The 24,975-nt window shown below is 34.1% G+C and overlaps 1 protein-coding gene across 1 annotated transcript in view; it reads right to left on the bottom strand.

The window, feature by feature from the left end:
- LOC115888181 (soluble guanylate cyclase 88E) overlaps positions 1-14,047 on the bottom strand; it is a 196,976-nt gene extending 182,929 nt beyond the window's left edge. The window contains exon 1 of the mRNA XM_030907802.1: positions 13,902-14,047. The gene's annotated coding sequence lies outside the window, so the exon portion shown is untranslated. The remainder of the gene's footprint in view (positions 1-13,901) is intronic.
- Positions 14,048-24,975: the final 10,928 nt, after the last annotated feature.

The raw sequence follows: 24,975 nt of genomic DNA, 5'->3' as shown, positions 1-24,975 counted from the left end.
TGATTTTGCGCCCTCAAAATGTTGCGCCTACGTGCGTGCACGCACTGCACGCTCGCCAGGAACGGCCCTGCATTAATGCATAATGCTATTTTTCCTTGATTTAAGCTAATTTATTAAGCTATATTATTAAGCATTTGAGCATTTGAGATGTGGGTATATCGCAGAATGCTGAGAATACCATGGACTGACCGTGTCTCGAATGAACGAGTTCTAAACCAAATGAACAAGGACCGAGAACTCCTCGACATAATAAAAAAGAGGAAAGCAGCCTATTTGGGCCATATCATGAGACATAGCAAGTATGAATTCCTTCAGCTCATCATCGAGGGTAAAATTGAGGGAAAGCGCGGACCCGGACGACGGCAATGCTCCTGGCTGAAGAACATCAGAGATTGGACAGGCCTGGACTCACATACTTTGCTGAGAAGAGCGAAAAATAGAGAGGAATTTGCCATAGTTGTTGCCGATCTTCACTGAATGGAGAAGGCACTTTAAGAAGAAGATTAAGCTATAATTTCCCTAATATTGTATTTCGGATTTTGTATGTTCCATAATATACAGGGTGGTTGGTAAGAGATAACGTCACTACTAATTTAGAAGAGTTTGATTTCGACCGCTAGAAAGTATCAAAAGTCTTTCGCACAACAAAAAATATGCGTTACTAATTATTATTACTGAGTCCCGAAAGTACTGAAAGAACCGGGAATTAATAATTTCGAGTCCTGGTTCTTTGATGTCTCAAAAGAACCGGGAATTCCCGGTACTTTTTGTATAGGGATTTCCCGGTTCTGAACCCTAATTCAGTCTTTGATTCATGCATAAGTAGGGAGCATTAGGGCTCGAAACCAGGTCGCACCGGCCAGGCCGCAGCTACCTCTAAAATCATTAAATCAAATGATATAGCGCACACTAACGTCCTGGCCGTCCGTTGGTCGTTGCGACCAGAAGACTGCACGGAAATATTATTATTTTCTACCGCTTGTTGCCGGTTTTCTTCCAAATTAATAATTTTTCAGATGAAATCCCTCAAATTCAAGGCACAATATTTTATTTTCTATAAGATATAGTGTTTTAGTGTAGTTTTTGCACACGTGCAAAAAATCCAAAGAAATAGTATACAAACTGGATCAAAGGTAAACTTAAATCTAATCCCTTTTTTTTATCAAGGGTCGATTCTAGTAAAAACTCAAAACATTTTTATATGACATACCTACTCTATTTATGGTTGGTATGATACCTGTTATTATATCTTTGAGTGTCGATGTTAAAAAATTAAAAAAATAATATTTAAAGTTTTTCTACAACCACTTGTTTTTTTTTATTAAATTAGTTTTTTTAGTTGTATTGTAGTCATGTACAAGGAGGAAAACTGTATTTTAAATATTATATTTAATTTAACGTTTTTCAAACAGGGTTCATTAGATTATATTTCTACTAGGTACATTATTTTGAAAAAAAAATTAAGAAAGTAACTTAAACATTCATAAAAATGGAAGTAATTACTGTTGTAGATTCTTCGTTATATTGTAAACATTGAAATAACTGGAAGCTAAACTTTCTACCTGCTTATATTTAGAGCCAGTGTCTGACGATTTTTTTTTTACGATGGCCCTAATATGTTTACTTCTAAAGTCGATAAGGGCGCCATATCAGTAGAAAAAAGAAACAGAATATCTCCCTTTTTGTCGGTCGCGCGTACACAATATTTTTGTTTGTTGTGAATAGCAACTTCGCTTTTTAGTTAACTCGGATATTTTAACATTTCTGAAACAATATTTTCTAATTAGTAAAACGTAAAAAATTGTTAGATTTGACAACTCTGTTGAAACTGGTCGTTCATCTGGCCGCAGCTAAAAACGCAATACATCCGGCCAGCCGACGGCCAGGTCGTTGCGACCTGGTCGTCAGTGAGTTCGAGCCCTTATACTCCTTTAATCTTGTAAGGTGTATTCATATTATTTATCTGTAGCGCTGCCTATTTAGCCAACCTACTTTTATATGGCACGTGCCGTCACACGTCACCCGTCTTATAGTTTGGCGATCGTAAAACCGCACGAAATAAAAAATTCGAAAAACCAAACACACCAAATCCCTGGCCACATTTCGCTATCCACTCCAAGATCAAAAAGCCTCCGAACATTGCTCTGTCATCGAGCCAGAGTCGGAGATCAGCACGTTTTGTTATTATACCAAACAGCGACGGTTTTGATAACGAGCCGACACCGTCCAAAAATACCTTTTTTGTGGCAATAGAGTCAACAAGAAAGCTTAAATATAGGAAACGTTACGCTATATTTGCCGATCGAATTGAGATTGTGAAAGGATCCGAGTTTCGGCTTCTGCCAAGAGAATTACCTAAGTTTGTTTATTCAAATCAAACAGATTCGTCGGTTTTTTAACCCTTCTTTACCTTTTCTTGATCATTAGTAATAAATAATATTCTTTTATTATGTTTAGTTTTGTTAAAAATGTTTCAAAAACCCTTCAGAAATAGATACTTTTCTATATTAGAACATTTTCTTTCAAAAAATACATTTCTTGTGAAAGAACCCGAGTTTCGGCTTCTGCCAAGAGAATTGCCTAAGATTATTTATATCAATCATGACGGTCTGTCGGTTTTTTAACCCTAATTTACACTTTTTTGTCAGTAGATAAGCTTCATTCATAATCGCAATTAGTGGAATAAATTAGTGGTTTAAATTATATTTTATACTTTTTAGTTTACGATCATTCACAATGTTTAAGAAAGACAATTAAAATTAATAGAATATCCTAGCAACAGCTTGCGTTAGTCAGTTGTATCCATAGAGAAAGCCTAATATTTAGCTTATAAAACAATCAACTTTTTATTTTTAACCACATTTTTCTCTTGACGGATGATAATCAAAAGCCAAAATGACATTTCTCGCAAATTTTGAAGTATAATTAGTGAAAAAGTTGAAAGTTTGTTAATTTTCTCCACTAAATGAAAATTTCCACCACTAATTTTGACGTTCTGAATGCTTACATTCAAATTAGAGGACCAAATTTCTACGCTAATTGAAACCACTAATTTATTTCACTAATTGGCAAGGTTTTGAATGAAGTTTTATTTTTTTGTTTGTTTTAAGCTTTTGTACCATATACATAAATTGTACAATGTAATAAATTAATGGAGAAATTTAATTTGATTTAAAATTTATTTTCTTCAAATAAAACCGGTTTAAAAAAAATAATTGATAATTTTAGTTATATTAGAGCATTTTCATCAATAGTTTACAATTGATAACGGCCGATCGAAACTTTGTGTGAATTTTAATAAAAATAAATAAAGACCATGGCAAAGTTATTTTAGTTTAAATATAAAACTTACCCAAATATACACAATTTTCGACCCTAGAAGCCTTTATACAAGAATTCTTAAGTTTCTTTCTTTACGTTTCTCTCATAGTTTATGAGTCAATTTCTGTTCCCTTCTTTTCACATGATTTTCGGTAGAAAATTTAGTAATCGCTTGTGCCATGCCGGTGGCAAAGTAGAATAAAAAGCTTTATTTCTTTTCTTAATGTTATTCTTTATCTCTCTCTCTCTCTCTCTCTCTCTCTCTCTCTCTCTCTCTCTCTCTCTCTCTCTCTCTTTATTCCTACAAAAGGAATGTAGTGGTCAGGTGATGTGTGAGGTTTGTCTCCATAATTCCCTGTCTTGTGCTTCATGTACAAGCGTGTGCAGTGGCTTGTGGGTGATTTTTGATAGCTGGTCTATCCATCGGGAGGGCGAGCGGCCTCTTGGTCTTCTTCCCGGAACCTTGCCCTGTATAATGAGTTTTTCCATACAGTCAGTATCTCTCCTCATAACGTGACCGAAATATTTAAGTATACGTGACTGTATAGAAGTAGAGAGGCGTTCTGTGATGTTCAGTTCTTGGATTATGGATTCATTGGTTCGCCGGGCAGTCCAGGGAATTCTGAGCATTCGTCGCCAACAGTACATCTCAGTTGCGTCAATTTTTTTCATTTCTGACTGTCTCATCGTCCAGGACTCGGAGCCATACATTAATATAGGAAATATTAGGCAGTGAACAAGCCTTTTTTTTAAGTGTTTAGATATGTTTTTGTCTCGCCATATCTTTGAGAGTTTTCGCACTGCCACTCTTGTCATTTCACATCTTCTTATTTCCTCTTCTAACGATCCCGTGTTGTTTATAAGTGACCCAAGATATATATATTGACTTACAACCTCAAAACGACCAATGCTCACTACATCAGGTTTGTTGTTGTTTTGCCTGTCGATAATCATAATTTTTGTTTTAGAGGGATTAATTTCAAGTCCAAGTTTCTCGCTTTCGTCTTCAACCAATTTTAGAAGCTGCAGTAACTCTTCCTCGTTTCCCGCTAGAAGGACCGTATCGTCTGCAAATCTGAGGTTGGTAATTTTGTGACCATTAATTGTTATCCCACCTTGCCAAAGTTCCAATGCTCTTCTCATGATATATTCAGTATATATATTGAATAACTGAGGAGATAGTATGCACCCCTACCTAACACCACAGGTAGGCTGGAAGTCTTCCGAAGTAACGCCATTGATGGTAATTCTACTTTTGGTATTTACATAGAGATTCTGGATCACTGAAATCAAATGAAGAGGCACGCCCATTTCTTTAAGAACCATCCATAGTTTTGACCATTTGACTTTGTCAAAATATTCTATATTCTAAATTCGATAGTCTATGAAAGAAATATAGAGCGGATTGTTAAATTCTCGGGCCTTTTCGATAATCTGACGGACATTCAAAATTTGTTCACGTGTTCCTCGACCTCTTGTGAATCCTGCTTGCTCTGGAGGGATTTGTGGTTGAATATACGGTTTTAACCTTTCGTTAATGATATGAAGAAGAATCTTACTGGCATGTGAAATTAGCGCAATGGTACGAAAGTTGTCGCATTTGGCTGGAGATCCCTTTTTGTGGATCGTTATTATGGAACAATCGGTCCAATCTGATGGCCATTGGTGAGTATGCCATATCATGTTACATAAATTGTGCAAGATGTCCACACCAAAATCTCCCGACGCTTGGAGCTTTTGGGCCGTGATGTGATCTGGTCCCGGGGCTTTATGATGTTTTAGGTTTTTTATTGCTGCTTCAATTTCCGATCTCAGTATGTCTGGTTCTTCATTAATTATATCACTGTGGAAAGAGCAACTAGGCTGAGGATCTTTTTCTTTATACAGTGTTCCGCAGTATGTTCGCCATCGTTCCACTATTTCGTTAATTTCGGTTTTAAGTTGTCCTCGATCGTCTTCTATTGCCCATGTTTTTGGCTTGAATTCTCTTGTGAGGTACTCTTTTTAAATAGGTAGGGGACCTATTTAAAAAGATAAAGTACCTCACAAGAGAATTCAAGCCAAAAACATGGGCAATAGAAGGGTTGATTTGTGAAAGCGTGAGATTCTATTTCCTGGCATATTTTTTCATAGTAGTTGTTCTTGTCGATGGTGCAACTGTGTTTGATCTCTGTATTTATTTTTCTATATTTATCTTTTTCATCTTGTGTTTTTATACCACTTTGCACTAATGTTCGTCTTTGTTCAATTTTTAGCAATGTGCTGTCAGAAATCCAATGTTTGTTTTTTTGTCTTTTGTTTAGTTGTCGAGAAGTGGCATTACTCAGACAATTTTTAAAGTCTATCCAAATCTGTGGGGGTTGGGTGTTCTCTTCTTCTCTCTTCACGTCTTAATAACAAACTCTAAATCCCGCTCAAGACTTCACAAAGCCTTAAGGCTTAACTAGTTAAACAAGAGCTCTATATCAGCCTGCTCAGAGAATCCCTCCACTCATTTAAAATATTCAGCTTTACATTTTACCATATTGTACGATTTGACTAGAATATCAGATATTTAGATTTAACTTGGTTTTACATTTATTTTCAAATTAAAATAATTCAATTGTGTATCTATTTAATATAATTTAATTTTATTATAAATAATTTTATAATGAAAATGTTACGTAATTCTTATTGGTCAGATAATAATTATTATATTCACGTAAACTGTTATTGTGAAATGGTGGTGTCAAGAGATTCTAATACCTGTCACTTTTAACAGATAAAACAAGAATTTTGGTCTCTATAGATCTTTTTTTAGTGGTATTACTTTAAAAAAATTATAATATTTACATGTATGTATTATTTTCTTCTCTACATTTTTATTAGTCTTTTAATATTTCATTCAAAGTGCCTAATTTTATTTTGTTAGACCTACTCCAAATTGCTTGACATTGTAACACCATTCGTGTACAACGATCAGCATAACTATACCCTGAAATGTTTTCATAAATCAAATTGTCCCTAGACTATATGGGTTAACGATAAATTAAAACCTTATCAAGATACAGACGAAATAGTACGAGAATTCTATTAAAACAAGACCCAGTTAAATGCGATACTACCAGGACGATAATAGTTATTTCTAAAAAAGTAGATATTATACGAGGGTAGTCAAAAAAGTATTTAAAAAGCTTCTACCTCACTTACCTATACGTCTACACTGATGCAACAATTTTTTGCAAAAAAAAATCACAGAGAAACTGCTAATGCTTAGTAGGAAGTGTCGTTTACAACAGGTCTGTTGATACTACATAATATAGCTGTCAAGTGCCATCTCAACAAGCTCAAACTGTTTCAAGGAAGTGATTTTAAATGGAACACCCAGTGTATTATTCCCATATTCAATGAGGAATTCATGTCTCTTCAAAATACTATTAAGGTTGCCTAACCCCCCTCAAACAAAGATTTTCCTAGATATTTTCATTTTTATGATTTTGATTTAGTGTGAGTAGATCTTTATTATTTGAAAAACTCAAAGGGGGGAGGGGGGGTGTGGCTGTGATATGTCTGGCGTTAGTCCAACATAGCTGTCTTTAACAACTAAAGTTAAAAGAAAAAAAATCTCAGAAATTTGCCAAAAATGGAAACTTATCTTAAATCAGAGAGAATTGAAACGTGAAATAGGAAAGGAAGAATTCTGAGCATTTGATTTCATCTAGCTAAATTTTGTCACATAATTATACGTATATATCTAGTTTTAATTCTGTGATAATTAAAATATGTTTTAAAGGCATCTTTTTATTACAGTATTTTACTCCACAACCTTTTATTTTTGTTACATTAACATAGCCACCCATATCATAGCCCCCCTAGATTTTTTCAAACAATAAAGATTTACTGACGCAAAATCATAAAAATTAAAATATCTAGGAAAATCTTGGTCTAAGGGGTAGGCATCTTTAATAATATTTTGAAGATATATGAATTCTCCATTGAACACCGGAATAATATACTGGGTGTTTCAATGTATTTAAGTTGCTTGAGCTTGAAACACGGCTTGAAAGCAGGAAATCTTTTCTATATCTTTCTTTGGTATGTGGTGTTTTTTTTAATATACCCTTGATTGTTTTGTTTTAACACATACTGTAATTGTTTTTAATAAAATAACTCGATTATATTTTTTCAATTTTATACAGTCTTTTCACAATATTTTGAAGTAAATACGCTAGATAAATGAAACAAGTTTGGATTGGAAAGTGCCCATAAGGACAATGTAAACACTATTTAGCGCTATTCTTGCAACGGTCGCGACCCAAAGCTTTTGAAAATTTCGGAGCGGTTCGGCTTTTTCCGGAATTATATCGCCAAATATTACTTATTCAAATTTATTATTATTTTCTTTTAATTTTATAAATAAAATACAGTGTGTTGCATACAAGAAACTTTATTTTATATCAGGACATGTATGAAATACTTATAAAACATTAGAAACCGACGTTATACCACGAACCACGATGGTTTTTGCAGTTCACAGTTCACAGCACAGCTTTTTAAGTTTTTAATGCCACTTTTTCACAATTATCACGGGTTTGAGTATATAACTTACAAGATAACAATAATTACTTTGAAAATGGACGATTGGTTTAGATTTTGAAAGATTTTATAATTTTTGAAGATTCTGACCATAATAATTCTGACTTGGACAAGAGATATGGACAAGTGAAAATTATTTCTGTTTTTGTTTGCGGTTGTTCTTAGCAACCGCTATAGCAGCGCCAGATCGCGTACACTGGTCGCGACCCAAGATTTTGATGGACAATCTAAATTTATTTCCTTTATCTATGGTAATCACTTGTCATTCAAATTTTAAATATATTAATTTTCTGCTATGCGTTGTGATAATATACCTCACAAGGTGGTCAAGCGATCTCTTGAAACAAGAGGGGTGAACAACATACCATATTTCGCTGGTTTTGGGAAATGCTCTCAACACCAACAGCAGAAGCTGAGATAGGTACCAAAACTGTAGTTGTTAAAACAACGCAAGGAACTCCACAACTGTGGAGCTTGGTAGTGGATGAACTACTGGAAGAATTAACTCTAGCGGGAATACACTGCATAGGGTATGCAGATGACATAATCATGATTGCACGGAGGAAACATGAAGGCACCCTGTGTGATATTATCCAAAGAGGACTCCGCATCACTGAGAGATATGGTGCAGGACTGTCGGGCTGAGTATCAACTCAGATAAAACCGCGGTAGTGCCATTCACCAGAAAGCGAAGTTTGAAAAACTTGAAAAGAATGCATCTAGATGGAAAGGAAATACTGCCATCATAATAAAGAATAAAACTGGATAGTAAACTTCTCTGGAACAGGCATATTAAGCCACAAAGGCTCTCATGATATGCAGAAGACTGGCGGGAAATGGGTGTGGCTGCGTCCCTAAAATTTTGCGCTGGATGTATACCATGATAGTGATTACATATGAAGCAGTTGCTTGGTATACAAAACTAGAGCAACGTACAGCAAGGCAAAACCAGTGCAAAGTACAGAGACTGGCATGTATCTGTACCACAGGTGCCATGAGAACATATCCAACAGCAGCAATGGAGGTTATTTTAGACCTAACACCACTGCATATTGTCGTCGGTAGTTATGCCAATGCGACAATGATTAGAATGGTCATTGACGGAAACAGTACTGGGAGAATTTTTAGGCCAGGGGCTTGGAACACCCTTAAAAAGAAAATTCCACTTCTCCAACTCCCAGTGGATGACATACCAAGAATTTACAACTTTGAGAAACACGTCACTGTAGTATTGAGTAATAAAAAGGATTGGAAGGAAGAAACGCTTACTCAGCATATAAAAGACCATACAATAACGAGGTATACTGACGCTTCCAAAACCAAAGCAGGGACAGGGATAGGAGTATTTGGGCCGAAAACCAAATACTCCGAACCAATGGGCACGTACCCCAGTATCCTTCAGGCAGAAATTTACGCTATCGAAAGATGTGTACAATTTATCTTAGATAAAGAACTATCGAAAACAGGAAATTGCCATCCTATCCGATAGTCATGCAGCACTAAACGCGATCAACTTAGTAACCATCAATTCGAAGTTGGTCAAAGAATGCCTAGAGAAGCTCAACATGTTGGGCAAAGAAAATAAAGTCCTCCTACTCTGGGTGCCTGCTCACCAAGGGATCGAAGGCAATGAAAAAGCAAATGATCTAGCTAGGAAAGGAGCGAACACTCCACTAACTGGACCAGAACCGTTCTGTTTTCCAAGCGGAAACCAACTGAAAGCGGAACTGAAGAATCTGGAAGACTCCAACAGCAACTTGGAATGGGTGTCCTCCAACGGTCTAAGACACTCGAAAAAGTTCCTCAGAACCTACGACCGAGAAAAATCAAAGGTTTTCCTTGATTTAAGTAAAAACAATCTTCGGATTGTCACGGGGTTTCTAACAGGACACTGTCTCCTCAACGAACACCTCAGTAGGCTGAAGCTGAGAAACAACGGCGAATGCAGATTCTGTGGGGAATATGGGGAAACACCAGAACACCTCATCACTGAGTGCGCCGAGACGACGACCATTCGTGCCATGAACTTTGGTACGGCTGATGTCAAGGATGGAGAGCTGGCCTCTGTGGAGCCGTCTCAGATACTGGCTTTTGTTAAAGCCTTGAGACTGTATGATGAGTTATAACTCGTTATAACTCAAGAAAGGGGAACACACAATAGATCTGTAAGGTCGCGGTGACTAACTCCCCTCCTAAACATTCTACATTCTACTATGCGTTCCAATTGTACCAACTTATTTCTTTTGGACATACTATACATAAATAAAAATAAATCTGTCAGTACAAGTTACCCAAGCAGCATTTGGATGTCGGGACAACGTTGTGTCACGCGACCAAACGTCGGGGCGCGACGTCGGCACAAGCTCGTGACAACCCTAGTCTGCACTAGTTTGGAGAATAATTTTTGGGTCGAAACGACGTTGGATACCGACGTTGGCTAGAAGCCTAATTTAGTACAAACTGCAACTTTGTTTAAAATCCTAATTCACAGAAATACAAAACTAATATGGCGTCTAAGTGGCGTTTTATCTTAAATTGGGATAATTATAGTAAAAATATTATTTTTATGATTTAAATAGAGACATATGTCAGATGGCAGTGAAGGAAAACAAAACAAAAGTATTTAAGTGTGGAGGATGTTTGAAGATCATAATTATTGAAACACTTTAACCGACTCTGTAACTCGTTACCCAAGGCAAAAAAGTTAAACGCAAACAACTTTATTGATAAATGTATTGTTTCTACTTTGAAAAATACTAATGGGCGTTAAAATTAAAGAAGTTTTAATAATTTTCTTGAATTTTTTTTTAGTAAAATGAGAATAATTTATTCGCAGTCGAAAAAATTGTTTCCGCGTGTTTTTTAGGGTCAAATATTTCAAGTTAATGTATTCAAAAAGCAGGAATTGATATTTTAGGAACGAAACATTTTCTTATTTAACAACATGGCGGCTTTCACTTTGTTGTTTTGGAGATTAAGATGGAGTAGTTCGAGTAGTCGCATACTGGACTAATAAAGTCGCAGTTCGGCATTAACAGGTAGTATACTAGTCGCAAGATTGCCTAATTTAGTCATCCTAGAGTCTAGCTTGTGCCGCCCTCTATAATCTAAATAAACGAGGGAGTGGATAAACTATCGGTAATATATGTCGATGTATATTTAAGTTTAGTTTTATATGTACCTTTCTTATGTCCCATTTTAATTAAGTTTTTTTTTTTATAAAAACAAAAACAGCACTGAACTGTCTGACTGAACTGAACAATGAAGTGAAAATTTAAGATTTAAGGTTATGGTTCAATACAGTTGCAAAAAGGTAGTGACTCAACGTCCTACCAACGTAAGAATAAGGAAATCTAAACAACGTTGGAATTAGTAAAACAGACGACGTTTGCATAACGTTGGAATAGGTCCTGAAACTGACGTCGGAAAACTCTATATTGTCCAACGTTGTAACTACGTTGTCTGAATCACCTAAAGATCACTTAAGCAAAAATGATTACAAGACAACGTTTATTCGACGTCGAGAAGCTTTTACTTTGCTGTAATACTAGTCCAACGTCGGCACAACGTTATAAAAACGTTTAAATTTATTTTAATACCTAAGGTAGGGAGCTAACTATTTTTTGTAACTAATCCAACGTTGTGTTTAGTAAACATGTGGTCGCAAGTCGTGAAAATGCTACTTGGGTAAAAGCTTTTCACGGGCATATAAATATCATTGCGAAATTTCCAATGCAATTTTATTGAAAATTTTAAATAAATAATCCCGCTCGTTCCGATTTCCTTTTGTTTTTCATTGGAAATATCCATTTTCCATTAGAACCACTCTCCGCAGCCTGCAAATACGCGACCGAACAATTTTAAAATTCACCACTTAATCGGTTTCAATTACTGCCGACTAGCTTTGCCTATTACAATTTTCCTTAAAGCGGCATAATGCGCACGTGACTCGATTATCAGACGATCGAGTTCGATTGAAAATAGCTGACAGCCTGAATATAAATGATTAATTTTCAGTTTTAGGATCTTGGACTGAACTGTACAGTATAACTTTGCTAGAGGAGCCCAAGCGTATAGTAGCATAGTCACAGCACTAGTCAAAGCAAAGTTAACAATCTATCCAGTATTGACAGGTGCCTAATATTTGTTTATTTAATTTTAATATTCTATTCCAATGCAATTACTAATAGTGAATTTTATATTTTTCCTTGTTAACTGTTCAATATACACTCAGATGCAAAAAAAACGCAACGGAGAAATTTTGGTCAAATTTAAAGTGTTATACAGGGTGGTCCGAATTGTATTCCGGAAACTTCGCCAGCATATTTTGCAGATAAAAAGAAGTAAAAAACTTTTTATAAATGTATGTCCTAAAATGCTTAGTTTCGGAGATACAGGGTGTAGGTAGGTGTTCCCAGGAACGTTCTCCAAATCGGAATAGTGATGGGAATTCAAAAAAATTTTAATGTTATGAAAAATTGGAAACTTTCGGGGAAGGTTCCCGGAAATATTCCCCAAAGCAGAAAAGTGATAAAGTTAAGAAAATATAACTTTCAAAATATATTTAATAACAACAAAATAATATATAAATAACAACAGAAGCAACACAAGTCGATAAAAGAAACAAATTTAGGTTATGTTTATAATATAACCTAGTTTCTCTTCTTCTTTTTATTTGTGGCGTGACCTGTTCACAACTTTTCCAACGTTTTGATTACTTTCCTAAATTTAAAAAAAGTTCCCGAAAAGTGGGGAATGTTCCGAGGAATATTCCAACTCGCATCAAAATACAACTTTCCCGAATTTCAGTCACTTTCCCAACCTTAGAGGAACGTTCCTGGAACATGGGCACGTTCCCTGAGGCACGTTCCGACCTGCACATCACTAGTCTTGAGGGTGAACTTTAATGCTCTTTTTCTATTAAAGAGCTTGTAGAAACTGAGCCAAAATAGGCCCTCGCGGCCGCAGTGGAGGGTCCCACCTGGAACCCACTCTTAGTCAAATACAAAAAAAATTATATCCAATGAACATGTTTTGATTCCAAAAATAGGTAGTAGTTCTATGTCCATGGAATATTGGGACACCCTATATAAAAGCTTGATTTGATTTGAACCCTCAACACACGAAATTTCAAATTTAAATTTTCAAGTGATAGTCATTTTTGAAAAAAAAACATATAATATCTAATAATGTGATTTAATGTGCCCTTCTAATGCACATCAGCATCGTTAAAAATCAATAAAAACCAGATGTGATCAAAAATGCAACAGAAAAATACAGGAAATAAAAAGACAGCTAATGCCGGGTGAAGACCAAGCAGACAAAACAACGACGAGACAGAAACATTCATGTTTTACGACAAAATTGCGACAAATACATTTCTGCGAAATTTTTGTCTCATTTTTGTTTTGTTTCAAAATTCGGAGACTTTTCAATGTCCCGTCTCGAGTCAGTAAAGATCAGAGTGTCTATGTTTTGTTCGTATATTTTACAAGTTATCGGCGCAGTGGGGATGGCGTTTGCTGCCAACAGTAGGCAACCAGTAAAATCACACATGGTTAATAAAACTCACATAAAACTCATTCGCAACAGCAACAACTAAACTTTTGACTTTGTTGTACTTTTGTCCTTGCGGTGTGGACAATTTGTCTCAAGTTTGTCTTGTCATACCCCATTTTTTATTCACAAGTTTGTGATGTTTTTGTCTAAAAATCGTGTTTACTCTTTGTCGCCTTGGTCTGTACCCGGCATAACATTCTTTACTTACAAGTTAAGTTGATATTTTCAAAGCATTTTAGGTTGATTCTAAGCTATTAAGCTGGTAAATTCCGTAAATTTTATATTTATAGTGATTAAGTTGAGCCGCTTATGAACTGAATCAGCGTTACCGGTGTTACTGAAAGCCAGAAAACCGTGCACTTGTGTTCAGAATATATTGAATTGGTTTAAACATCTCTCGCTGATCTCGTAGTAAAGATAAAATGAAATCAAATCTCATCACTTACCTTAATATGTAACTCCAAAGCCTTATCATCTCCGCAAAAATACACTAAAAACACTTTACACACAATATTTTAACCAGCTTACAGTTTTAATATTAATTTTTTCAAATATTTTATAAACATAGCTTAAGGGAAAAGATAAAACGCGTCTTAAAGAATATACCAAGATCTTAATATTAACTCTTAACCTCTATTTCAACAAAATAAGTTTTTGTTTGTTTTGTTAGGGTTTTGACTTTTGACAACTGTGACAGAGACTGTGATCATAGCCGTCTTGCGTCTTGCAAAAATAATGAATTTACTTATCTACTTTACTTTCTTTTACGTAACTCAAGCATAAAAAGCGGTAGATTCTATAATATCAATTATAGGGTGTTTTCGATTTTTTATTGACATTTCTACATTAGCTTTTTTTGTTTTCCTGTTATTACCGATTCTGAACCGTCCTAGAACTCTGCAGCGCATGCGCAAATGAAATAATGTCTTCATATTTCCTTCTGCGCATACGCATCACAGTTCTAGGACGGTTGAGAATCGGTAATAACAGGAAAACGAAAAAAGCCATTGATATTAGAAATTAGAAAGATTAAATTTTGTAGTGGGAATTTTAGTCATTAGGCAACTGCGATCGTTTTTACTACGACTTCCTAGGTTTGTTCCAACCCGCCACAGAACCGTCACCCTACAGAACGATCACGCTCGGGCGCAGTAATTCAAATGTGTTCCAACCGAGATTGGCGAGATTTGGCGGTTACGGGACGATCCTATTTGCGTACCAACCTACCTTGGGATCGTTTAGTTACGATTCCAGAACGGTAATTTCGGTACATGGTCCAAATTGAGAACTGTTTGGGTTAACTTGCGCATTAAAGCATATTGGCAGGGATTATCGATTTTTAACAGTTGATTCTGGTCCGGTGTCCGGCTGATGCTTCTGTCTTTGTTATTTTTTGCGAATTCGAATACATGTGCGTTATACTTTTGCTTGTGAGTTTGTGTGGAGTAAATGGTTCGGAAATTTTAATTAATTTTTTATTTATAAAACAATTTTCAAAGATTCAACCACTGCAATGAATTAACAGGAACTACGCATAACAGGATCATAAAAGAGAGGATATGTAAGTGAGTTAGTGAGTATACAGTTTGAAACAACACTTACCAACAATTACTGGATTCTGATTCTCCATTTCAAGAATAATAATTATTATTATTACAAATTGTAAACAAAAATAATAGGGTTATGTTATGAAATTCTAAACAAAAACAAAAAACCGATCGATACACGCACGTCTGACACTTTTGACAGTCCCGAAAACAATCCCCAAAGCGTTCCAACGTTGATACTTTTTGCGCCGTCACGAAACTATTCGAAGTCCGCGCATGCTAACAAAGTGCAAAAAAACCGAGTCGAGTACGATTTGGAAACGATCCCGAAATGCTGGTTGGAACAAACCTCCTGTTTCACAAGATAATCATTATTTCGTTTTTTTTTGTTTTAAATGGCGCCGAATACCAAAACAGTGGTTAGTTATGCAATACTTTGTTTGTTATTCAAAAAAAAAATGTTATTGATGAAAAATCTATTGTTAAAACGAAAATACAGCAAAAAATACTGGGTAAAAATGCCTTTATTAAATATGCCACGTTTTGACATGGAAAATAATTTATTAACCGAGTTATTAACTGTAAATGGGAATTTTCAAATTTTTTTACCGCCGAAAATGATGATGAAGATGATGATGGGAAAAAGGTAGGTATAATTTTAAGAGCCTCAGGATTTTTTTACGTTTAATAATATCTCGGCAACTCTAAAACATTTCAAAATTTAAGGACTGATGATATACAGAGGAGGTTGAAATAATAAATGCAATTCGAGCAAGAGTAAAGTATATTCTAATGTTATACAGGGTCCGGCAATAGTGCGTCGGGCATCTGTAGCTCCTAGAATATAAAACTTGAGAATTTTCTTTAAGTGTAAACCCAATGCCGGGTGGAGACCAAACAGACAAAACAACGACAAGACAAAAACATTCATGTTTTACGACAAAATTGCGACAAATCCAATATATTTCTGCGACATTTTTGTCTCATTTTTGTTTTGTTTCGAAATTCGGAGACTTTTCAATGTCCCGTCTCGAGTCGGTAAAGATCAAAGTGTCTACGTTTTGTTCGTATATTTTAGGACAAGTTGTCGCCGTAGTGTGGATGGCGTATGATGCCAACAGTAGTAGGAGACCCTTGAAATCACACATGGCTAATAAAACTCATTGGCAACAACTAAAAACGTTTGTCTTTGTTGTACTTTTCTCCTTGCGGTTTGGACAATTTGTCTCAAGTTTGTCTTGACAGAATTCCCCATTTTTTGTTGCAAGTTCGTCATGTCTTTGTCTCAAAATCGTGTTTACTTTTTGTCGCCTTGGTCTAAACCCAGTATAAAGTATGTTCAGGAAAATATTTTAACTTCTATAGGGTGGCTCCAACTCTATGGGTGGCTCAATATAATAAATATATAAAAAAAATATATTTTTCAACCTTCCTTAATAATGTGGGTAATGGTGTGGATCCGGTGGCTGACCTTGAAACGAGTTTTTGCTGCATATAGTCACAGACACTACGCATGCGCACATCTTCGATGTTGCCAGATTGCAAGTTATTTTGGAATTATTTTCAGTAGAAAACAAATATGTGCTTTTCAGTGTTTTTTTGTCAATATATACCGTATAATCGAAAAAACGGCGTCCAGTTGGCTGGGAAATGACGATTGAGGACATTTCCCATATAAAATGACAGAGATCTTCATTTCATAGCCATCGCTGACGTTATTTTTTTTCAATCATAGTACGCCCGGTATATTATTTATATTATTATTTTAATATTTCGCACAACACGTGAACGCTTATTATGTATTTTCATAGTAAATAAAATTAAATAGAAATAAAACTCTAGATTCGTATAATTAATCTAATTGCTCTAGATAATTGTGCTACGTTTAAAAAGGGCTTTATTAAAAATTCGGGAAATTAAAAAGGGTGTGTCCAAGTTTTTTCTTTTTTTTTTAATTTTTAAATGCTGTAGCTCCATGTCATGTTCATAATAGTTTTTTTAACATTCTATCAAAACTACGGAGGCCTTAAAAGGCCTTTTAGCATCCGTAATTAAAATTATACAATCAGCTTCAGCAACATTAACGGTTATCTTGTTTAATTCTGCTTATACATATATTGCATTAATTTTTCTGCAACCTTAAGATTTCTCTATTCTTACACCTAATTTACGTGATTTTCTTAGCATATATGATTTATAAACCATATTTTTCCTAATTGAAGGATGGAATAGGATATGCAAAATTCAGATATTTTTACCTTTATTTTCCAGACAAAGCATAATATAGTATTAAGATTAAGACATAACAAATATTATAAAGAAAGATCTTAATATAAATTACAAACTAACTAGGTCTTAGTTTGGTCTTATATAAAAACGCAGGTATAAAACTAATAAGATCAAAACTCAACCTTCACCATATTGTCAAGATTTGGCATTATAGGAAACAAGAAATTACAGTAAATTAAGAAAATAATATCAAAGTACACGATATTAAATACTGTAATGTATTCTACGACACAAACCATCTCCCTTCTAAAGAGAAAAAGATAAAACATAAAGCTTATTTTAGTCTTATCACCACACTCTTCGATAAAATATATGTCTAAAATTGCTATTAATCCACTAACTTCATATTTTTAAAAAATTATGATACAAACATTATAATCAAAGTAATATAATATATTAGTAATAATTAATATATATTATATTAGTAACATATAGGTAAAATGTTACCTCTCATCGAGAGGTAATCTCCCATTGACGTATATTGTTCTATAAGACTAGTCATGGTAGTACTTCAATACATCAATACATATAATTAAAACTATTGTTGCCTGTAAATAACTAGAAATTAAATAACTTGAAAGAAATAAAATAATTCTAATAAGTTTAAAACCATTAAGAAAAAATCCCTGAATGATAATTTTTAATTCTAATGTAAATATATAAATAAATGTTATTATTATTACAATTTTATATATTCAATTTTATATGTCATTCCTTATTTTTGAATATCAAGATAAATCTGAAATTATAAAATTAATTATAGAATTTGTATTATTATTTAACACTCAAAAAAAAAATTTCAACTGCAAATAATTCGAAAATAAACTGCAATTTGGCAACATCGACGATGTGCGCTTGCGTAGTATCGATGATCAAATGCAGCAAATATGGGCTTCAAGGTCAGCCACCGGATCCACACCTTTACCATAATGTGATACAAATACAAGATCTGTCCTGAAACCAAATCTATATTAGGTATTTACTTTAGATAGTCTATAACTAACTTTGTTATAAATGTCGTAATCTTAAATCATACAGGGTGTTCAAAATTCTACGCCAAAAAATATAAAATAATTTTTCTTCGTTTTTTTTTAATGAAACACCCTGTATATTATTTTTTTATTAGATGGAGAATTAAAAAATAAACTTTTATTTGTATTTAAACTATTTCAAAATGTTTAATGGTTCCGCAGATAAATGGTAATTTCAACGGTAAAATGCGAGAGAAATATCCTGGTGGCTTTGATAAAAATTTACTGTGGAAAATGCCATATGAAATATAAAACCGCGAATATCTGCGAAACTTTTAAAAATTTTGATTCACTTGTCTAAAATTTTCAAATATTTCTTTATAAACCCTATAAACAAAAGTAGTGTAGCTTTTACTTTCACTGAAAGCATTCTCGTCACAACACAGTTAATTAATTAGTAATTAATTAAAATTATTACTAATATCAATTGAAGCCCTGTTATTATTTCCTACCGACATGAATACACGAAATAAATACAGAAACGTTTGAATTTAGTAATTACTCTATTAAATTATAGCAGAGCTAATTGATAAACTGGTACGAATTTACATTTTGATTCCGAATAAACATGAAACGTACTTGGGGCCTCTGCTTTCATAAATATTTTCCGAATCACAGACCGAGAGCTTTTAGCTAAATTGGTTCGCCCCGAATCGTTTAGTCTTAACTATTATTACTAATCAAGTGAATATGTTTGAAATTTGGGTGTATAAGGTTTAAAAAGGAATATAGAAAATATCAATGCCCAGTCAAATTAGAGAAATCGGTGGAAAAAAATCCCACAGTTTTGAAAATAGTTTTAAATGATTTCTAGATGATGAGCTCGAGGAGAGGGGAGGGGTTAAATGTCACTTTTATGACTCTTTTTAGCTTATATCTCAGAAAATATGACACTTACGAAAAAATACCATATATAGAAAATTCTCTACAAAATTGGTTCAATGCATTTTTTTCATTTGTAATTTATATTCAATAAAAAAAGTGATTTTAATTTATCTATTTATAATAATGCATGTATCGCTTACTTTTAAGTTTTGGGAGTAGCCAAAACCGTATACCGTTTTGTCCACAAAAGTTAAAAAGATTACCAAATTTTTCAGATTGTTTGGTTGTGATTATTTCGAATATTTAACTTGATCTGTTCCATATCTTGTATATTTATTTCAGATTTTTAGCATTATAGACAACAGAAATATGAATTTTTACAAAGCCTTGCAAAAGTTTTTTTTATAAACATTAATATCCTTATAAATTTAAAGTTTCATTAAATAAACGGCGCTTTAAAGACACAGAATTAAATCCAAGATCTACCTTATTGTATGCAAGGGCGAAATTATGAATGTAATTTAATATTATGTTTCGCAGGCACGGCAACGCCGGATAAGCCAAAAATGCAATAAACATAATCCCCGTAATTTATTGCCCACATTTTCACCTGGACAACCACTCTAAATATTAAACCGTGTGTCTTCCTAAAATGGGAACAATTAGAATTAATTGATTATTAAGATCGTCGTAATAGCTGATCGTTTAAATTGAAATCGACACCAAAACTATCAAAAAATTAAAAACAATCCACTTTATGTTTATTAGTGTCTCGTACCACCGAATACAAAATATGAGATCTACAGGGTGTTTCAAAAAACATGTGCCATCTATCGTGAGAGATTCCTTACGTAAAAATAATATTTATTTTTCATATCATCGACATAGGACCTAATCAGACATATATTGATATGAAAAATAAGTCTTATTTTTACGTTCCTCACGAGAGATGACACATTTTTTTCGAAACACCCTGTATAAAAATAAATTTGGAAATTTAATTTTCTTGATAATTAATACTACGGCGACTAAAATACTCGAATATCAAGCGCAAAAAGTAGGCTTAGTATTTAATGAGAAGAAAACTAAGGGTGTATTCCGTCGCTTACCTTGGTTATGGTTTTGTGTTCCGTTTCTATCGGTTTCCTGAAAGTTTTCTTATTACGGAACACGGTTCCTCAAAAATATCGGTCATAACTGTCACCAAACTAACCAGCGCGAGAAGGCTGGTTTTTCTGCAGTTTTTCTGGTTTTGTTTGTCAATCAATGTCATTTATGTGACAGAAATCAAGCAAATATTGGAAGTTCGAGTAAAATTCTCATTTAATTTCTAAAATTTGTAATAATATTTTGTATTTACATCCAAAAGCAATGGATGTAGGTTGTAAAGGTAAATAAATTTCATTAACTAAATAGAATGACTTTTAGGACCATTTAAACTTATCATGCAGCCATTGTTTCTTAAAGTCAGGAACTTTTAAAGAAAACATGAGCAACAAGACGACAAGTAATTGTGAATGTTTTGTAAGCTATAAAAATATAAATATTGATTAGATTTCTTTATTTATTATTGATCTATTTTAATATTGGACTGGCAAATCTTCACTTGAGCTGTTGAACGAGTTTAATAGTTCATTAATAAAGTACTTTTCAATATTAAACTCCATTGAAAAGAAGAAGCAAACGTAAAAGCAGAAAACAGGTACATTAAAAATGCATAAAAGATAAATTTTATTGGAATTTAGAAAACGTCAACATTTGACGTTTCCAGAATTTTACCAAACCGTTCCGTATCAAACCGATGTTTTTCAGGAACCGCTCTTTACCGTAGTTTACCGGTCTGGTTCGCCTGGTTTTGCAACGGAATACAGCCTAAGTTTATGGAGTGGTCAGGTGGGGATTTTGAGAAGGGAAGATGTCTACAAATAAATTCTGAGAGAGGAAAACGATACAAGTTTGAGGAGGTATAATAGATACATTTACATTAGAGGTGGGAATTCTAGTTCCCTGGCAGGAATTATATAGTTCCTAGGTCTAGTTCCTACGGAGAACTCCATTGAACTAAGTCTTTAGATCACATTAGTTCTCAACTAAGCATACCTGGGCCATATCATGCGCAATAGTAGAGCAAAGCTTCTGAAGTTGATTATAGAAGGAAAGGTAGAAGGCAGAAGAGGACTTGGGAAACGCAAGCACTTTTAGTTGAAAAACTTAAGAGACTGGACTGGACTGAACTCACACAAACTGTTTCGTGCTGCACATAACAGACAGTGTTTCGCCGCGATTGTTGCCTAGAAGATGGTTCTATAAGAAGAAGAAGTTCCCAACTAACATTAACATCCCTGTTGCTTGCTCATGGGTTTCGTTATAATTCAGAACTAGAGGTGGGAATTCTAGTTCCTTGGGAGGAACTAGTTCCTTAGTTCTAGTTCCTCCAGAGGAATAGTTCCTTGAACTAGGTCTTTAGTTCACAATAGTTCCCGACTAACATTGACATCCCCCTTACTTGCTAATGCGTTTCGTTGTCAGTCAGAACTATTCACAGTATGATCTGTATAATGAGACGTGTAATTGTATATGTTAAAAATATATAGGTAAATTTTATTGCAGATAAAAAAAATAAAAAAACTCAAATCAGAATTTAAAAAACTATATCACATATCAATTAGAGCAAATATTACAAAAATTTTACGAAAAATTGCATTTTTCCTCACTTCAAGTTTTTTGTTTTTGTCTAAAAGTTTAGATTATCTACTTCGTTTTATAAGATATTTCTTAATTTTAGGGACCTAAAGTGAAACATTCCCATAAAATATTTAAAAAACAAACTAAAAATCAAAAACAGTATCCGCGACAAATTTGTGTGGTAATTACGCCGCGCCGGCTGGCAATAGACAAGACCGAATCTATCGTAGTCGCCTTGTATTATATCTCGGATCTGCCGACTGAATAGATTCCCGTGAACTAGTCTTTTAATAGTTCCTCTATGTCCGGATCCGATAACATACGGCTGGCACTCCCCACGCCTGCCTAGCATCAATCGCGCTGGCTGATCCATACTTGAACTAGTCTTTTATTTAGTTCCTCTAGTTCCTTTAGGTCCGGATCCGATAACATACGGCATACGGTTGGTACTCCCCACTCCTGCCTAGCATCGATCGCGCTGGCCCGTTCCGTTCGTACGTAAACTAGTCTTTTATTTAGTTTAGTTCCTCTAGGTCCGGATCCGATAACGTACGGCTGGTACTCCCCACTCCTGCCTACCATCGGGCTACGCGCGCTAGCCGATACGCCGCCGTCGCATATTATTCTATATCGGTCACAGTCTCGATCCCGGAATAGGTCCTGAGGAACTAGTTCTTTGAGAAACCAGGAACTAGTCCTTTCATTCCGGGGTCGGAATAGTTCAATGGAACTAGTTCGTTCACGAACTACACACCTCTAGTCAGAACTATCAAAAAAAGACGTGTAATTGCGTATGTTAAAAACATTATAGCACAGAATGTATAGCTACGTATATATTCTGTGATAGTAGCACAGATAACATAGAATCTGTGTCTGTGATAATAGGTAAGTTTTATTGCAGATAAAAACAAAAAATTAAAAAGAAACTCAAATCAGAGTTTAAAAAGCTGTATCACAAATCAATTGAAGCAAATAATAAAATACTTAATATTGGCACATGTGTAGGTGAAGCTAAATGATATACCGGGAGCGTCGCAAAAGTCTCCTATAACTTTTTTATTTTTCCAGATAAAAAAACGAGACTTGGTATGGTAGTATATGACCTAAATTAGGATTGAGTGACGGTATTCAATTGTGTTTGGTCACTTCCTGTTTCGCCGGAAATTACTACAACTTTTGATTTTTAAATAACACCCTCGGTATTTTTTTCACTTTATTCGACAGAAAATGACGTCAGATGAGGATGACGTCATATCATATGTCAACTTTTGGCATGATCGATTAATAAAAAATCATACTTTAAATTTCAATCTAGAGTGGTCACAATCAAGTGGTCAGTTTAATCAAGGGGTCTTGGAAAAATAGATTTGATTGTCTAATGTTTTTAGTGTCTTGTCCTGGCCAGTTAGAAAATGCTCAAATCGTATTTTTAATCATATCTCAATTTCTTCAAATGGAACGAGGGTGGCTCATTATCATATTTGGAAAAAAACAAACCGCATATTACAATTTCAAATAAAAATAAACCATATGCGAAAATGTCAAAAGTTGACATTTTCGCATTTTCTATTCAGAGTGTCATTTTGGATAGAATAAAGTAAAAAAATACCGAGGGTGCCATTTAAACATTAAAAGTTGTAGTCATTTTCGGTAAAACCGGAAGTAACCGAAAACAATTGAATATGTCAATCAATCCTAATTTATGTCATATACTTGCATACTAAATTTCGTTGTTTTATCTGAAAAAATAAAAGTTATTGGGGTGAGCCACTTTTGAGACGCACCCGGTATATTATGAAAGTAAAGTTTTTTCTCTTATTTTACAAAAAATTGCATTTTTGCTCACTTTTTGTTTTTGTCTAAAAAGTCAGAATATCTACTTTAATTCTCACAAAGTTAAAAATACAACTTAAATCACAGCTTAAATCTATAATGTTACTTACTAGACAAAATGGTGAACGAAATCTAATATAAATAAAGTAGGAGATACTGGAGCAACAAGAAACAAAAGCTCTTTCGGGTTAAATGATCGCAATTTTTCGCAACAGCTTAGGTTACTTTAGTAACTACTTTACAATAAGTGCCTTTTAAAATTGCTATTAGGTATCAACAGTGACATCCTTCGATACGGAAGCTTTTAGCTTTAGATTAAGAAATTGTATTTGGTAGACGACGAATCGAAGATCGTGGTATTTTGTTTCATCCACTCTACAATAATTATAACTAGATATTTTAAGTATGAAAAATAACAAATGGCAAACCTAGTTTTAGAAACGAATTTGTGTGATTATTTCCCTCATCGTGAAATGGACCAATCAGCTAATCTAATTTTTTGAATAAATTTTGTTCAGATAAGTGATTAAATCCCAAGACCAGTTTCACTGCGATTATTTTTTCGGCTTCCTTTTGGGTTTTCTTTTTGTCGTTTATCACTAATTCTGAAAGATTTAGGCAACAATTCATTTAAAAGCATTCATCTACAACTCATATGTATGTATAACGATTTTAATCGGTGAAAATCCCTTATTCGATATTATTTTGAACAAATAAGTGGAGAAAAATACGTCAAAATTTGATATGTTGACATCGCGAAACGGTCCTCGATGCATTGTTGGGATGCGTAACCAAGGTAGCAGAAGCACAAACATTACTTACGAGACGTCATTTTAATATATATTATTTTAATAATAAATTGATATAGTCTATAAAATGAATAACTTTGAATTTTGACCGTTATTTTTTACCAACATGGCAAATATAAAATCCCTCTATCAAAAAAGTAACTGATATTCTTTAAGTATTCTTTAAATTGAGTGCCTGGACGAATCAGATAGGTAACTCTTTTTACTTTCGTGAAATAGAAAAGGAAAATAATAAAACAAGTGACAGTTCTTCCTCTTCTTGCAAAAATCAACACGAAATGGCATAATTGTCAAAAGTTAAATGTCATCAGCTTTTGACATTTCTAAATATCAGACCAATGCCGTCTCTAATAAAACAGCCTCGGAGCGAGATTTATGACGTAACGCTAATTAGATACGGATTAATAAATATGTTGTAGAATACATGGAAAACATAATTATTCCTCGTATTTTTGGTTTGTATTTTAAAAATGATATAGTTTACATGAAATATACATAATA

Source organism: Sitophilus oryzae, unplaced genomic scaffold, assembly GCF_002938485.1.
Source record: "Sitophilus oryzae breed Bouriz unplaced genomic scaffold, Soryzae_2.0 scaffold_684_pilon_pilon, whole genome shotgun sequence".
NCBI classification, from domain to species: Eukaryota; Metazoa; Arthropoda; class Insecta; order Coleoptera; family Curculionidae; genus Sitophilus; species Sitophilus oryzae.
Note: the sequence above shows the minus strand (reverse complement) of the source record. Positions and strands in the feature narration are given on the sequence as shown.